Source organism: Hibiscus syriacus, unplaced genomic scaffold (assembly GCF_006381635.1).
Source record: "Hibiscus syriacus cultivar Baekdansim isolate YM2019G1 unplaced genomic scaffold, ASM638163v2 tig00110044_pilon, whole genome shotgun sequence".
In the NCBI taxonomy this organism is placed as follows: Eukaryota; Viridiplantae; Streptophyta; class Magnoliopsida; order Malvales; family Malvaceae; genus Hibiscus; species Hibiscus syriacus.
In genome coordinates, this window is record NW_024062574.1 from 1,167,035 (window position 1) to 1,185,124 (window position 18,090).

Sequence of the window (18,090 nt, forward strand, 5' to 3'; positions counted from 1 at the left end):
TATTACTCGGGAATAAGATTACTGAGAATGTTATATTTTACGTTTGATTGATTTAGCAAGAATATAAAATTACCGATGTTTGATTAAAAGAATAAAAGATTGTTGTAATATATATTTAACCAAATTATCCTTATTATATATTTGTATAATATTACAAATTATAAAATATATTTATATATTTTCTTTAAAAAATTAAATTCATAATATTTATATAATTTTTTTTACAAAATTAAAAATATATAAAAAGTTTAATGAAAAGATAAAAAAAAATTAACCACTGAACTTCATATAAAAATTTAATTATAAATTTTTTTTGTAAATCTAAAATAATTTAAAGATAAATTTGTAATTTAACATTCGTAGAATTTTTATTATTCAATGACAGAAGAATGATATTTTTGAAAAAAATAAAAAATTAAGAGTATTTTAATCCAAAACGCCGGTAATGTTACAATACTTAAGGGAATGGAGGTAATGACATTCCTGATAATATACCCCAAAAAATCTACTATTGGTAATAAAACATTACCGAAATGAGATTCCCGACCAACCAAACATGAGAATGTGGAATTCCCACAATCTTTGAACCAAACACCCCCTTACAGCTTTTATCTAGACAATGCATCATTTATACCTCCTGCAAAAATTGCAACCGATAACGTTGAGTTTTTCGGATCAGTTATCGTGCAACGACTTCATTAAATACAATCTGTTGAAGCTCTGCCCAGCAACCCTGCAAAATGATTTTAACAATAAGTTGCTGAAGAAATTGAGATTACAGTGCATCTCTTGACATTTTCGTTTTGGGGTCTGAAGTATTTTTTGTATGAATGCAGAGAAAAACTCGGACTTGAGATCGATTTGTTCATGCAGCCAGTAGGTTTGGGTTCAAATCCGAGTAACATTTCATCATTGGTATTATGATTTTGAACGATTATGACGTTGAAGAAGAAAACCATAATGAAAATGCATGATTAAACATCAAGGACAAAATTAGTAAACGAATAACACCGTTATATAAGGATTTGTAAAGGGAAATCAGCATAGAGATGCATGGTTCTATTATTATGTTACACTAAGCATTGATTCATGTCGAAAAGGAAGAAACTACAAGTGAAACGAAAACCAGAGATCCAAGTTGAAAAGGGACATTAACCCCCATAGGTTCAAAATGCCAAATTGTAGGATATTTACTTATGTCAGGCTATCCTGAAAAAAATGGTAAGATCGAGAACAGACAACATACCCGTTCATTTGATTGCAGTAATTAGCAATTTGGTTTGTTATGAGAAAGCTCTCCAAGCGTGAAGGCTCGGGGATTGGCTTGAAAATGGGGTTTGTGGGGTCCTCCTCAGGCAATGGTTCCTCACCAGCTGCCTTTCGTGCAATGTTCTCAGCCCTACAGTTGCAAAAGAGAAAATATATAAAACTTTGAAAACCTTAAGAAAGACGAGGAACCTTCGACCAATTCTACTTGAAAACTTCATGTTGTGCCGCAGAATTTCTAGATCATCATAACTGGAAAACAATTTTGCTTGCTCTTTTTCTTTTCTTTGGTTCCTCTTTCCAGGGAAATCATTTATAAGGTTAATAGATTACTCAGACTTAGGTGTAAGTGTGGATACGGGTACATCTCCAACACATGTTAAACATTTTTTCTAAGTTTTCGATGTACTTGGAAGGTCCTTGGACGGTATTTCAAGGAAAATGAAGAGTTGACTAGCATAGAGATCAAGCATAGAGGTAAAGTACACTACCTTCTTTTCTGAAGCCATGCCTGTTGCTGGGCTTGTTGACGTGACAAGCTCCTGTAGTAAAATTGGAACTGCAAAAGGAGAAAAAGAGAGTGGCAATTTATGTTGAACATAAAATAGCAGCAATGATAGCAGTGTAACATCGGAGAAATGGGAATACATGCCTTCTGCTGTTCCATTGACAAATCATCCATGCATTCAATCAAAAATTCCATATTCCTCTCCATATAAGGATTACTTGACAATTGCAAACGATCATAATCACACTAAAATGGAAAATTACAGTTAGAAGGTGAATTTCACAGATACAAAGTCTTCTGCCACAATATTACTGAAAATCACTTGATCAACAAATTATATTTCACCTGTGTGAATGGTGTATCAGATTCCAGCTCAGTCATAAAGGCGCTGATAAGAGCAGAATTTGAGACTTTGATCTGCATTACAAAAGCACCAAAAAAGGGGGAACCGTGATTGTCTATATGAAAATACACTTATCGGGGATACTTCAAGTTATATATGAGGAAAATATGGCAAATCCTCAACATTCCACACTGTAAGTTATAGGCTTCTTTTTGGATCACATTCTAACGCCACTGAAATAATTGCTCGTTCATCATACATGGAGTATCCACTGGACTATATTTATTTAATTATTTCATATCAGACAATAATAAAGGAAAATGCAGTCCCTATGATGTATTATATTACTCCATCAAACTAGTAAACAGTCAAAGCAAAGAAACTTACAGGAATTTCCTCAAAAATATCCACCCATGACAAGTTTTTCTCCCTCAACCTATAACAACAGAAAAAGAGAATCAATACGAAAATTAAGCATACAAAATTCATATTGATAAAGTGTCGACAGCCAGGCGAAATCATACTTCTCTCCAGTAAAACCATTAGCCCGGTAAAGTTCCATAAAAGAATCAGATAGCTTTAAGGCCTTGAGAGCCAAGACACCTTGATTAGACCTTGAAGGATCGTAGATAATGCACACGCACCTCCTTATATTCTCCTGCACCGTTTAACAATTAAGCAGATAAATAACTGAAGAACTACACTGAAAAATTAATTTAACTGGAAAAAACACAGTTTTCAGCTCAAACGAACAGACATAAAGCTTTCTCTATTCGGTGCTATTTTTCTTCTCATCCATAGAATTGCGAGATCTCATTTTCATCAGTAGCAACGCATTTATACACAATTCAGAAGATTCACAATAAAACCGCCACCAAATAATGTTAAAAATGTTTCCTCTACCTGATAATTCATAAAGGTCTAAATGAGCTCAACCGTCTGATATGAACCCAAGATCGTTGACTGGTACCTGAAAACATGCAAGTGAAAGATCACCACATGAAACAGAAGCACAAAGTACATGATTTAACCATTAACCAAAGTACAAATCACTTCAATAAATATAACTATTACAATAATATGCATACAGTGTATCTAGTAGTTCCTACGAAAAGAAATTATTCTTTTGATATACAAAAAAAGACGAGACATTACCATCCAACAGTGTTGTTATCAACGTTAACCTCCCTTAGACATCTCATCATCTCAAGCTGATAATTAGCTCCATCCGCTTCAATCTCCGCGTCCTCCTCGCGGATCTATTACAATAATTAAAACATAAAACATTCCAATTTAAAACAATAACATAACAAAATTCAAAAAAAAAAAGGGGAAATGTTAAAAAGAGATTTACGAAATTACCGGGAAAGGGAAACAATTTGTAACACCCCAATTTAGGGGCTAAATTTAAGAAAATATAAATTGGTGGATTTAATTTGGTATTTTGAAAGAAATAAGGGATTAAATTGCAAGATTTCAAAGTTGACAGACCATTTTAAGAAGTGCAGGAAGTTCAGTGGCTAAACTCTTGGTTTAGCCATTTTTAATTATGAGATGTTATAAACCCCCAGACTCCCGTATGTTTCTGGAAAATTTTCCAGTTTTCCTCTCTCGTTCTCCCTACTTCCAACTCCGATCTACTCGCCATCCGACCTCCAAACGACAAGCCGAAACAACCATCGTGTTCGTTGTCAACCGAAGAACAAAACCCCTCAAACCTTTCGTCGTAAATCATCACCGTTCGTTGTGAATTTCAGTCGGAAGTATCGTCGGTAATAACTCGGTTTTAGTTGGTTTTTCATCGATTCACGACGATCGGGTCATCCGTTTACGACACCTCCCGCACCATCGTGTTCCTTGTGCCGTTCCGAGTCCACCGGTGTTCTCCTTTTTCTCCGGCGGCGGCGGCGCGTTGGGAGGTGAACCGGTCAAACTTCCCGATTTGTTGAAATCGAGCTCTCCGCCGTTCAAAAATGTGAACCGAGCTTTGTAAGTATCTCGAAATCGCTCAAAATAATTTTTAGAAATTTTTCTGGGATTTTATCACTGTTCACGCGCCCCCACGCGCCGCCACTGCGCGTGGGGAAGGGAAAAGTGACCGGTTTGACCGGTTTGACCGGTCACAACCCGACCCGACCCGTTTACCCGACCCGTTGACCTGACCCGACCCGTTGACCCGACCCGACCTGTTGACCCGACCCGTTGACCCGACCCGTTGACCGTTGACCCGTTGACCGTTGACCGGAGTTGACCATTGTTGACCAAAACTTTGACCGGCTTTGATCGGGCATTAAACGACCTTTGACTTCGACCGAGTATACCTATCCTGACATTTTTCGACATTCCAAATCCGATTTCCGCTGTCCGTTTTTCGAAATTCGAACCCGAAGGCCTCGAAATTATCAGTCAAACCCGTTGACTTTGATTTTGACCGAAATTCCAAATTTCCGAAAAGTCATATTTTATGCTTTCGACGTCCTGAATCCGAATCCGAAGTCCGTTTCGCCATATTCGAACTCGGTAAGCCGTCTTCCACTAATTTATCACCCGATTCGATCCGTTTATCGTAATTAAGCTCCGTTTCTGATATAATTTATGTTGATATGTATCTGAGGAATTATTGGAAGTTGAATTGAAGATCAAAGGCGTTCGAATGGAATTTTTATGGTCGATCAATATTGCACGGAAATCAAGGTAATACTTACTACCTCTTTATGCTTATGGAAATGTTGATATTGGTAAATGCATGAATAAGATAATGTTGGTCACTTTGTGGAGTTGAATAATTTATTCACTCGATATGAATGGTAGAAATTCTATAACTGAATACGGATCGAATGACTAATATAAGAGATTGAAAGATTGTTAGAATTAATTACAAGTTTGGAATAGTGATAAGAAATCAGACATGGATTTGTAAATTATATTTTATATCATCAAAGGTTAAATGTTAAAGGTACTTGGTGGGATGAGAATACTTCGGCATGGTAAAAATACGAAATTACCCTTATATTGGAAAATGATAAGAATTGTCCCTAGAAGTGGATTAATAAATCTGAAAAGACATATTGATACGATAAATACATAGATGTGCATAAGAAATGATAGTTATACTTAGAAATTATGGATAACCGGGTTTTAACCCAAGAGGGTTTATGCAAGATACTAGAAGTGTGTTAAGGGAATTATTTCAAGATCAGAGAGTGTTCAAGAAAGCAATTAATCATAGGATCTCTAAATATATTATTTTCGTTAAGAGCTAATATCAAACTTCTCTGGTTAAGAATTACAGAAATGCCCTTAGAGATAGAATAGTCTGAGATGACTCTGAATGAGAAAATACTTAGAGGATTCGTACTTAACTCGATTAGTACGGATTTAATTGTTAAGATCCCGACTTAGTGCAGGAAAATTTCTGATATTCCGTTTGTAAAGTCTGAGAAGACACTTGACCTGAAAATATTTCGAATAATGATTAAATACTTGAAGAGTAATTATCGGGGGTATTCTGCTGTCAGAATTGTTCGAAAGACTGAAGTAAATGATAAGATTGAATAATAAGATCGGATGAAGGAAAAGATTGAGATACCGTAGATCTGTAAAATGACCAAAATACCCCTGTAATGGAAATGACCCAAGATTATCACCAAGCTCAAGAATGATTGGATATCCTCGAGCTCTGAAATGAATGGAATAAAACTAAATACCAAAATTACCAAAATACCCTCATAGTACAACATGTATCTAAAATTCAGTAACGTCTAAATTACTCTGAAAAACCCCGAAGTAACTGGAATGAATTTGACTGCTAAATAAGCTAAGTAACCTCAATGATCGAGGATTAAGTAAGTGAATTGGATAAGTCTGGAAATTTTGATGAGTTTATAAGATGTACTGTCCTTATGGAACAGGAACTACAAATCAAGCACGTCAGTATTTCATGATATCGTGGAAGCTTGGAAATGAAATAAAGATCATTGGAAGATCTATTCAGCGATGATTCTGAAGGTGATCTATGAACAAGAATTTGTGGTATTAAAAAGTAAATACCCTGGAAGGGAAATGAATTGACCGGTGGATATAAATTGTTAAGGTTCTGAATCTTCGTTATCAAGTTGTTCGATTATCCGATCAATGACATGGATATAAGGATTCTGATACCCTTCTGATTACGTACAACTTCTGAAAACTGTCCGAAAAGATATGATCCTGATAATTCACATTCTGAATAACTGATGATTCTGTCAGTTAATGAACTCTTCCAATAGTGATTCTAAATTTCAATATTCTATCGTTAAACTAAAGATTTGTGTTTCTCTGCCCGATAAGATTATCCTGTATCTCTAAATAATATTTGGAAACTCTAGTGTGTTCCTTACTTATATGAATATTTTATCTGATTTCTGATTTGAATTATGTTTTGACATCTGATCTGAAATCTGTTCTGATTCCTAACCTGGATTCTGTTCTGATATCTGATCTGAATTATGTTTTGATTTCTGATATCTCGTTTACCGACGGAGAAATGTTTTATCTGGGGGTTTATTGTTGGAGGAAGATTATCTGCAACTCCTCGGCTTTGTGCTCAGGGTCTAAATGGCATGTGCGGTTGGGTGTATGTTCTGGGGAACCTACACATTTATGATGTGAACGGATGGGGGTATATATATATATATATATATATATATATATATATATATATGTTTTAAAAGATCGTATCTTTTTACTGAATTTTTCGGGAACACTAGAAAACCTATTCTGAACTCCTGAACTCAATCATCCGAATTATTTATCTGAACTAAAAGCTCATTATCCGTTAGCACCTGAAATATCAGTAGGATCCCTGCTCAACATAAAGATCTGTAAATATCTGAACCAATAAGGAAAATATTTATCTATATCTGCACGTTTTTCAGCATCATCTGGTAGTTCGGTATTACTGAGCTTTTCGAAGCTCACTCTATTACTCACCTTTTCAGGTTAAAAGAATTGTACCAGTGCATCTATCGACTTCAGTAAGGGAGTTCTTCCGGCGTTGTTGCAGAGTATGGTACATGTGATTAGGGGGCATGTAATTGTATTTTGATTTATACGAGTCTGGAAATATGTTTTATTTTTAAATAGTGACAAATGATTTTTATAAGTTTACATGTTCTGATAAAAGATTTAAATTTTCCGCTATTTTTACAATGGGTCGCTCCGGTGGCCTTAATGTGACTTCTCGGATCGGATCGGGCTACCCCCATCGGTCTAGGGGGTTACATTTAGTGGTATCAGAGCAATGGTTTTTTTCAAGAAGATAGACCGGCCGTCAAATGTCAAAATATGTATGATCAGTACATGCCCCTAGACTGCAATCGTACCTCCTGAGCCGGAACTCCAGGGCTGAGTCCCTATCTGTATTGAGTAAACCAAAGTTTCTATCTGCTAAGGCTATACTTGTACAAAAGGAATACCAGTAACATCTGTCTAAACGCTATAAAGTCTCATGAGCATGTGAGAGTTATTCATCTGAGAATTTCTGACTCGACTCCGGAAATGAAATTGAGATATGTTGCTGCTCTACGAGCCTATTCACGTATCCAATGCTGAATTGATTTCACAATAATAAAGTTGTTCTGATTATTTACTTGACTGGAGGGAGAATTCTGAAGAGATTGATTACTCGAGAAAATTTTAAATTCTTTTATTGAAATAAGGAAAATTTATGATAAGATGTATGCTCAGTTGGTTAAGGAAAGTGGAGGAATCGTACTTTTATAAAGCTATTGATAGATTTGAAAGAACTGATGGAAGTTTCATTTATGCAATTATGTGACATGATGAATTTCGAGGACGAAATTTTTTTAAGGAGGAGAATTGTAACACCCCAATTTAGGGGCTAAATTTAAGAAAATATAAATTGGTGGATTTAATTTGGTATTTTGAAAGAAATAAGGGATTAAATTGCAATTTCAAAGTTGACAGACCATTTTAAGAAGTGCAGGAAGTTCAGTGGCTAAACTCTTGGTTTAGCCATTTTTAATTATGAGATATAAAACCCCAGACTCCCGTATGTTTCTGGAAAATTTTCCAGTTTTCCCTCCCGTTCTCTACTTCCAACTCCGATCTACTCGCCATCGACCTCCAAACGACAAGCCGAAACAACCATCGTGTTCGTTGTCAACCGAAGAACAAAACCCCTCAAACCTTTCGTCGTAAACTAACCATTCGTTGTGAATTTCAGTCGGAAGTATCGTCGTAATAACTCGGTTTTAGTTGGTTTTTTCATCGATCACACGACGATCGGGTCATCCGTTTTACGACAACCTCCCGCACCATCGTGTTCCTTGTGCCGTTCCGAGTCCACCGGTGTTCTCCTTTTTCTCCGGCGGCGGCGGCGCGTTGGGAGGTGAACCGGTCAAACTTCCCGATTTGTTGAAATCGAGCTCTCCGCCGTCAAAAATGAACCGAGCTTTGTAAGTATCTCGAAATTCAACCGAAGAACAAAACCCCTCAAACCTTTCGTCGTAAATCATCACCGTTCGTTGTGAATTTCAGTCGGAAGTATCGTCGTAATAACTCGGTTTTAGTTGGTTTTCATCGATTCACGACGATCGGGTCATCCGTTTACGACACCTCCCGCACCATCGTGTTCCTTGTGCCGTTCCGAGTCCACCGGTGTTCTCCTTTTTCTCCGGCGGCGGCGGCGCGTTGGGAGGTGAACCGGTCAAACTTCCCGATTTGTTGAAATCGAGCTCTCCGCCGTTCAAAAATGTGAACCGAGCTTTGTAAGTATCTCGAAATCGCTCAAAATAATTTTTAGAAATTTTTCTGGGATTTTATCACTGTTCACGCGCCCCCACGCGCCGCCACTGCGCGTGGGGAAGGGAAAAGTGACCGGTTTGACCGGTTTTGGAACTGTTTTGACCGGTTTGACCGGTCACAACCCGACCCGACCCGTTTACCCGACCCGTTGACCTGACCCGACCCGTTGACCCGACCCGACCTGTTGACCCGACCCGTTGACCCGACCCGTTGACCGTTGACCCGTTGACCGTTGACCGGAGTTGACCATTGTTGACCAAAACTTTGACCGGCTTTGATCGGGCATTAAACGACCTTTGACTTCGACCGAGTATACCTATCCTGACATTTTTCGACGTTCCAAATCCGATTCCGCTGTCCGTTTTTCGAAATTCGAACCCGAAGGCCTCGAAATTATCAGTCAAACCCGTTGACTTTGATTTTGACCGAAAATTCCAAATTTCCGAAAAGTCATATTTTATGCTTTCGACGTCCTGAATCCGAATCCGAAGTCCGTTTCGCCATATTCGAACTCGGTAAGCCGTCTTCCACTAATTTATCACCCGATTCGATCCGTTTATCGTAATTAAGCTCCGTTTCTGATATAATTTATGTTGATATGTATCTGAGGAATTATTGGAAGTTGAATTGAAGATCACGGAAATCAAGGTATACTTTACTACCTCTTTATGCTTTATGGAAATGTGATTGGTAAATGCATGAAGATAATGTTTGGTCACTTTTGTGGAGTTGAATAATTTATTCACTCGATGAATGTGGTAGAAATTCTATAACTGAATACGGTCAATGACTAATATAAGAATTGAAAGATGTTAGAATTAATACAGTTGTGAATAGTGATAAAGAAATCAACATGGGATTTGTAATTATATTTTATATCATCAAAGGTTAAATGTTAAAGGTACTTGGATGGGAAATTATGAGAATACTTCGGCATGGTAAAATACGAAATTACCCTTATATTAAAAATGATAAGAATTGTCCCTAGATGGATTAATAAATCTGAAAAGACATATTGATACGATAAATACATAGATGTGCATAAGAAATGATAGTTATACTTAGAATTATGGATAACGGGTTTTAACCCCAAGAGGGTTTATGCAAGATACTAGAAGTGTGTTAAGGGAATTATTTCAAGATCAGAGAGTGTCAAGAAAGCAATTAATCATAGGATCTCTAAATTATATATTTTCGTTAAGAGCTAATATCAAACTTATCTGGTTAAGAAATTACAGAAATGCCCTTAAGAGATAGAATAGTCTGAGATGACTCTGAATGAGAAAATACTTAGGGATTCGTACTTAACTCGATTAAGTACGGATTTAATTGTTAAGATCCCGACTTAGTGCAGGAAAATTTCTGATATTCCGTTTGTAAAGTCTGAGAAGACACTTGACCTGAAAATATTCGAATAATGATTAAATACTGAAGAGTAATTTATCGGGGGTATTCTGCTGTCAGAATTGTTCGAAAGGACTGAAGTAAATGATAAGATTGAATTAAATAATAAGATCGGATGGAAGGAAAAGATTGAGATACGTGATCTGTAAATGACCAAAATACCCCTGTAATGGAAATGACCCAAGATTATCACCAAGCTCAGGAATGATTGGATATCCTCGAGCTCTTGAAATGAATGGAATAAAACTAAATACCAAAATTACCAAAATACCCTCATGACCTATACCAAGTAAATGCCTTGGATTAATTAAGGAATCCAAATAAACATAGTATTGGATACCTTTAAAGTAATGGAAAATAACTTAAGTGAGTAGATCAACCCCTTTATGTCAATATCTAAATAGCATAGATATTACTGGAATGCGTGTTCGTCTTCTTAAGTTTGGCTCGATGATAATTTTGGAAGTATTCAACTCAACTCAACTCTAGATCGCATTCAGTACTATGAATTGGACGTTTGTTAGTCAAATCAACCATGAAGACCAAATCGAATGGAATGGAAGTACAACATGTATCTAAAATTCAGTAACGTCTAAATTACTCTGAAAACCCGAAGTAACTGGAATGAATTTGACTGCTAAATAAGCTAAGTAACCTCAATGATCGAGGATTAAGTAAGTGAATTGGATAAGTCTGGAAATTTTGATGAGTTTATAAGATGTACTGTCCTTATGGAACAGGAACTACAAATCAAGCACGTCAGTATTTCATGATATCGTGGAAGCTTGGAAATGAAATAAAGATCATTGGAAGATCTATTCAGCGATGATTCTGAAGGTGATCTATGAACAAGAATTTGTGGTATTAAAAAGTAAATACCCTGGAAGGGAAATGAATTGACCGGTGGATATAAATTGTTAAGGTTCTGAATTCGTTATCAAGTTGTTCGATTATCCGATCAATTGACATGGATATAAAGGATTTGAATACCCTTCTGATACGTACAACTTCTGAAAACTGTCCGAATAAGATATGATCCTGATAATTCACATTCTGAATAACTGATGATTCTGTCAGTTAATGAACTCTTCCAATAGTGATTCTAAATTTCAATATTCTATCGTTAAACTAAAGATTTGTGTTTCTCTGCCCGATAAGATTATCCTGTATCTCTAAATAATATTGGAAACTCTAGTGTGTCCTTACTTATATGATTTTATCTGATTTCTGATTTGAATTATGTTTTGACATCTGATCTGAAATCTGTTCTGATTCCTAACCTGGATTCTGTTCTGATATCTGATCTGAATTATTTTGATTTCTGATATCTCCGTTTACCGACGGAGAAATGTTTTATCTGGGGGTTTATTGTTGGAGGAAGATTATCTGCAGATCCTCGGCTTTGTGCTCAGGGTCTAAATGGCATGTGCGGTTGGGTGTATGGTTCTGGGGAACCTACACATTTATGATGTGAACGGATGGGGGTATATATATATATATGTTTAAAAGATCTGTATCTTTTACTGAATTTTCGGGAACACACTAGAAAACCTATTCTGAACTCCTGAACTCAATCATCCGAATTATTTATCTGAACTAAAGCTCATTGTCCGTTAGCACCTGAAATATCAGTAGGATCCCTGCTCAACATAAAGATCTGTAAATATCTGAACCAATAAGGAAAATATGTTATCTATATCTGCACGTTTTCAGCATCATCTGGTAGTTCGGTATTACTGAGCTTTTCGAAGCTCACTCTATTACTCACCTTTTCAGGTTAAAAGAATTGTACCAGTGCATCTATCGACTTCAGTAAGGGAGTTCTTCCGGCGTTGTTGCAGAGTATGGTACATGTGATTAGGGGGCATGTAATTGTATTTTGATTTATATACGAGTCTGGAAATATGTTTTATTTTTAAATAGTGACAAATGATTTTATAAGTTTACATGTTCTGATAAAAAGATTTAAATTTTCCGCTATTTTTACAATGGGTCGCTCCGGTGGCCTTAATGTGACTTCTCGGATCGGATCGGGCTACCCCCATCGGTCTAGGGGGTTACATTTAGTGGTATCAGAGCAATGGTTTGAGTCAAAATTTTTCAAGATAGACCGGCCGGTCAAATGTCAAAATATGTATGATCAGTACATGCCCCTAGACTGCAATCGTACCTCTCTGAGCCGGAACTCCAGGGCTGAGTCCCTATCTGTATTGAGTAAACCAAAGTTTCTATCTGCTAAGGCTATACTTGTACAAAAAGGAATACTAGTAACATCTGTCTAAACGCTATAAAGTATCTCATGAGCCATGTGAGAGTTATTCATCTGAGAATTTCTGACTCGACTCCGGAAATGAAATTGAGATATTGCTGCTCTACGAGCCTATTCACGTATCCAATGCTGAATTGATTTCACAATAATAAAGTTGTTCTGATTATTTACTTGGACTGAGGGAGAATTCTGAAGAGATTGATTACTCGAGAAAATTTTAAATTCTTTTATTGAAATAAGGAAAATTTATGATAAGAATGTATGCTCAGTTGGTTAAGGATAAGTGGAGGAATCGTACTTTTATAAAAGCTATTGATAGATTTGAAAGAACTGATGGAAGTTTCATTTATGCAATTATGTGACATGAATGAATTTCGAGGACGAAATTTTTTTAAGGAGGGGAGAATTGTAACACCCCAATTTAGGGGCTAAATTTAAGAAAATATAAATTGGTGGATTTAATTTGGTATTTTGAAAGAAATAAGGGATTAAATTGCAAGATTTCAAAGTTGACAGACCATTTTAAGAAGTGCAGGAAGTTCAGTGGCTAAACTCTTGGTTTAGCCATTTTTAATTATGAGATGTTATAAACCCCCCAGACTCCCGTATGTTTCTGGAAAATTTTCCAGTTTTCCTCTCCCGTTCTCCCTACTTCCAACTCCGATCTACTCGCCATCCGACCTCCAAACGACAAGCCGAAACAACCATCGTGTTCGTTGTCAACCGAAGAACAAAACCCCTCAAACCTTTCGTCGTAAATCATCACCGTTCGTTGTGAATTTCAGTCGGAAGTATCGTCGGTAATAACTCGGTTTTAGTTGGTTTTTCATCGATTCACGACGATCGGGTCATCCGTTTACGACACCTCCCGCACCATCGTGTTCCTTGTGCCGTTCCGAGTCCACCGGTGTTCTCCTTTTTCTCCGGCGGCGGCGGCGCGTTGGGAGGTGAACCGGTCAAACTTCCCGATTTGTTGAAATCGAGCTCTCCGCCGTTCAAAAATGTGAACCGAGCTTTGTAAGTATCTCGAAATCGCTCAAAATAATTTTTAGAAATTTTCTAGGATTTTATCACTGTTCACGCGCCCCACGCGCCGCCACTGCGCGTGGGGAAGGGAAAAAGTGACCGGTTTGACCGGTTTTGGAACTGTTTTGACCGGTTTGACCGGTCAACCCGACCCGACCCGTTTACCCGACCCGTTGACCTGACCCGACCCGTTGACCCGACCCGACCTGTTGACCCGACCCGTTGACCCGACCCGTTGACCGTTGACCCGTTGACCGTTGACCGGAGTTGACCATTGTTGACCAAAACTTTGACCGGCTTTGATCGGGCATTAAACGACCTTTGACTTCGACCGAGTATACCTATCCTGACATTTTTCGACGTTCCAAATCCGATTCCGCTGTCCGTTTTTCGAAATTCGAACCCGAAGGCCTCAAAATTATCAGTCAAACCCGTTGACTTTGATTTTGACCGAAAATTCCAAATTTCCGAAAAGTCATATTTTATGCTTTCGACGTCCTGAATCCGAATCCGAAGTCCGTTTCGCCATATTCGAACTCGGTAAGCCGTCTTCCACTAATTTATCACCCGATTCGATCCGTTATCGTAATTAAGCTCCGTCTGATATATTTATGTTGATATGTATCTGAGGAATTATTGGAAGTTGAATTGAAGATCAAAGGCGTTCGAATGGAATTTTTATGGTCGATCAATATTGCACGGAAATCAAGGTAATATTTTACTACCTCTTTATGCTTTATGGAACATGTTGATATTGGTAAATGCATGAATAAGATAATGTTGGTCACTTTTGTGGAGTTGAATAATTTATTCACTCGATATGAATGTGGTAGAAATTCTATAACTGAATACGGATCGAATGACTAATATAAGAGATTGAAAGATTGTTAGAATTAAATTACAAGTTTGTGAATAGTGAAAGAAATCAGACATGGATTTGTAAATTATATTTTATATCATCAAAGGTTAAATGTTAAAGGTACTTGGATGGGAAATTATGAGAATACTTCGGCATGGTAAAAAATACGAAATTACCCTTATATTGGAAAATGATAAGAATTGTCCCTAGAAGTGGATTAATAAATCTGAAAAGACATATTGATACGATAAATACATAGATGTGCATAAGAAATGATAGTTATACTTAGAAATTATGGATAACCGGGTTTTAACCCCAAGAGGGTTTATGCAAGATACTAGAAGTGTGTTAAGGGAATTATTTCAAGATCAGAGAGTGTTCAAGAAAGCAATTAATCATAGGATCTCTAAATTATATTATTTTCGTTAAGAGCTAATATCAAACTTATCTGGTTAAGAAATTACAGAAATGCCCTTAAGAGATAGAATAGTCTGAGATGACTCTGAATGAGAAAATACTTAGAGGATTCGTACTTAACTCGATTAAGTACGGATTTAATTGTTAAGATCCCGACTTAGTGCAGGAAAATTTCTGATATTCCGTTTGTAAAGTCTGAGAAGACACTTGACCTGAAAATATTCGAATAATGATTAAATACTTGAAGAGTAATTTATCGGGGGTATTCTGCTGTCAGAATTGTTCGAAAGGACTGAAGTAAATGATAAGATTGAATTAAATAATAAGATCGGATGGAAGGAAAAGATTGAGATACCGTAGATCTGTAAAATGACCAAAATACCCCTGTAATGGAAATGACCCAAGATTATCACCAAGCTCAGGAATGATTGGATATCCTCGAGCTCTGAAATGAATGGAATAAAACTAAATACCAAAATTACCAAAATACCCTCATGACCTATACCCAAGTAAATGCCTTGGATTAATTAAGGAATCCAAATAAACATAGGTATTGGCATACCTTTAAAAGTAATGGAAAATAACTTAAGTGAGTAGATCAACCCTAAATTTATGTCAATATCTAAATAGCATAGATATTACTGGAATGCGTGTTCGTCTTCTTAAGTTTGGCTCGATGATAATTTTGGAAGTATTCAACTCAACTCAACTCTAGATCGCATTCAGTACTATGAATTGGACGTTTGTTAGTCAAATCAACCATGAAGACCAAATCGAATGGAATGGAAGTACAACATGTATCTAAAATTCAGTAACGTCTAAATTACTCTGAAAAACCCCGAAGTAACTGGAATGAATTTGACTGCTAAATAAGCTAAGTAACCTCAATGATCGAGGATTAAGTAAGTGAATTGGATAAGTCTGGAAATTTTGATGAGTTTATAAGATGTACTGTCCTTATGGAACAGGAACTACAAATCAAGCACGTCAGTATTTCATGATATCGTGGAAGCTTGGAAATGAAATAAAGATCATTGGAAGATCTATTCAGCGATGATTCTGAAGGTGATCTATGAACAAGAATTTGTGGTATTAAAAAGTAAATACCCTGGAAGGGAAATGAATTGACCGGTGGATATAAATTGTTAAGGTTCTGAATCTTCGTTATCAAGTTGTTCGATTATCCGATCAATTGACATGGATATAAAGGATTCTGAATACCCTTCTGATTACGTACAACTTCTGAAAACTGTCCGAATAAGATATGATCCTGATAATTCACATTCTGAATAACTGATGATTCTGTCAGTTAATGAACTCTTCCAATAGTGATTCTAAATTTCAATATTCTATCGTTAAACTAAAGATTTGTGTTTCTCTGCCCGATAAGATTATCCTGTATCTCTAAATATATTTGGAAACTCTAGTGTGTTCCTTACTTATATGAATATTTTATCTGATTTCTGATTTGAATTATGTTTTGACATCTGATCTGAAATCTGTTCTGATTCCTAACCTGGATTCTGTTCTGATATCTGATCTGAATTATGTTTTGATTTCTGATATCTCCGTTTACCGACGGAGAAATGTTTTATCTGGGGGTTTATTGTTGGAGGAAGATTATCTGCAGACTCCTCGGCTTTGTGCTCAGGGTCTAAATGGCATGTGCGGTTGGGTGTATGGTTCTGGGGAACCTACACATTTATGATGTGAACGGATGGGGGTATATATATATATATATATATATATATATGTTTTAAAAGATCTGTATCTTTTTACTGAATTTTTCGGGAACACACTAGAAAACCTATTCTGAACTCCTGAACTCAATCATCCGAATTATTTATCTGAACTAAAAGCTCATTGTCCGTTAGCACCTGAAATATCAGTAGGATCCCTGCTCAACATAAAGATCTGTAAATATCTGAACCAATAAGGAAAATATGTTTATCTATATCTGCACGTTTTTCAGCATCATCTGGTAGTTCGGTATTACTGAGCTTTTCGAAGCTCACAGGTTAAAAGAATTGTACCAGTGCATCTATCGACTTCAGTAAGGGAGTTCTTCCGGCGTTGTTGCAGAGTATGGTACATGTGATTATGGGGCATGTAATTGTATTTTGATTTATATACGAGTCTGGAAATATGTTTTATTTTTAAATAGTGACAAATGATTTTATAAGTTTACATGTTCTGATAAAAAGATTTAAATTTTCCGCTATTTTTACAATGGGTCGCTCCGGTGGCCTTAATGTGACTTCTCGGATCGGATCGGGCTACCCCCATCGGTCTAGGGGTTACACAATTGGTAACTTCAAGAACACTGCCAACATCTAAACCAAGAAGCTGGCCGGTAACCAGAGCCGGTGAAAACTCCTTGCAGTGCTTGATTATTTGTAATATCACCTAAGAATTCAAAATCCATTGATAAGAAAAATATCAATCAACAGGAAGAAAAATTAAAAAGAGAGAATAAATCAGAGGGAACGGATGAATACCAGCCCTTCGATCTGGACAACTCGGAGAGGCGAAACGACCTCTTCCGTAGCTGCAACTTGAAGGAAAGACCTTGCCGTTGAACTTGCCGCCATTGTTGAAAGTGTTGTCTTTGAGAAAGCTCTGTTAGCGCGGAAGGGAAAACACGACGACGACAATTGCACGGAAACCCTAGTTTTTGCTTTGAATTTTTGAAGTTAAAAAGTAGTAATGGGCTATTAGAGTTTGGGTTAAACTATGTTATTGAATAAAGTTAACGTTTGGACCCAAAATTAATTTATTTCAATTCGGTCTTTAAACCTTTTTATTACATAAAGGGTCCCTTAATTATAGATATTATTTTATTAAGTCTCTCAATTATTAAAAATTATAAAATAGAGTAGTGTACACGTAATTTATTATTTTCCACATATTTTATTTCAATTTTTAGTCAGAAGAAATTGTAATAGTTTAACATGATCATTATGTAATGTTTATTCAGAATTTTCTTTAATCATCAATAATGTAAACGTACTTTACAGATATTATTACACGAATTCGAGATCTCTAGATAAATCAACGATCCATTTTACTACTGAAGTCTTTCATTGAATCTAATTTTAACCCAATTTTTTAAAGAAAAAATTAAAATGTATTATAGTATATTAATCATATAGATTATCCATCTCTTAATTTGCAATCTTATTTTACAAATA

The 18,090-nt window shown here is 36.4% G+C and overlaps 1 pseudogene; it reads right to left on the reverse strand.

The window, feature by feature from the left end:
* Positions 1-537: 537 nt before the first annotated feature.
* Positions 538-17,572, reverse strand: LOC120213785 (annotated as a pseudogene).
* Between the last annotated feature and the right edge of the window lie 518 nt (positions 17,573-18,090).